The sequence below is a fragment of the Trichechus manatus genome, unplaced genomic scaffold, assembly GCF_000243295.1.
Source record: "Trichechus manatus latirostris isolate Lorelei unplaced genomic scaffold, TriManLat1.0 scaffold00153, whole genome shotgun sequence".
Taxonomy (NCBI): Eukaryota; Metazoa; Chordata; class Mammalia; order Sirenia; family Trichechidae; genus Trichechus; species Trichechus manatus.
In genome coordinates, this window is record NW_004444089.1 from 1,702,694 (window position 1) to 1,703,518 (window position 825).

Sequence of the window (825 nt, forward strand, 5' to 3'; positions counted from 1 at the left end):
GTGCCCTCTACTTACTTGCCCAGCTTTGAAATAGCTTTTTCCGTATCTATCTTTCTTCAGTCCTCATCTCCCACTGTCTTAGTCATCCAGTGCTGCTATAACAGAAATACCACAAGTGGATGGCTTTAACAGAGAAATGTATTTTCTCACAGTCTAGTAGGCTAGAAGTCCAAATTCAGGGCATCAGCTCCAGGGGAAGGCTTTGTCTGTGTCAGAGACCTCTGGAAGAAGGTCCTTCTAATCGATCTTCCCGTGGACTAGGAGCTTCTCTGCGCAGGAACCCCAGGTCCAAAGGACATGCTCTGCTCCTGGTGCTGCTTTCTTGGTGGTATGAGTTTCCCAACTCTCTGCTTGCTTCCTTTTCCTTTTATCTCAGGTCACACCCCAGGGAAACTCCCTTTACATTGGATCAGGGATAACTTTAGGAAGGGTGTTAAAATCCCACCCTCATCTTCTTTAACATAAAATTACAATCACAAAATGGAGGACAACCACACAATACTGGGAATCATGGCCCAGCCAAATTGATACACATATTTTTTGGGGGACATAATTCAATCCAGACACCCACCAGAGCTCCATGCTGAAGGTGTGAGGTCTTGGTGGGCACTTGGGAAAAGCAGATGGATTAAGGTGTGAATGTAGTCTTTCTAGACAATTCTGCATTTCTGGAGAAGATGTTGGCTAACCTTAATGCAGTCCCTGGTCATGAAAGCTCTGGGTATGACTCAGGGAAAGACACTGGGCAATATGGGAGGGGATTGCCTTTGGGGCAGGGAATTTGTGTGCTGGGCAGTGGTTGGGCCTCTTTATTTTATCAGCTTG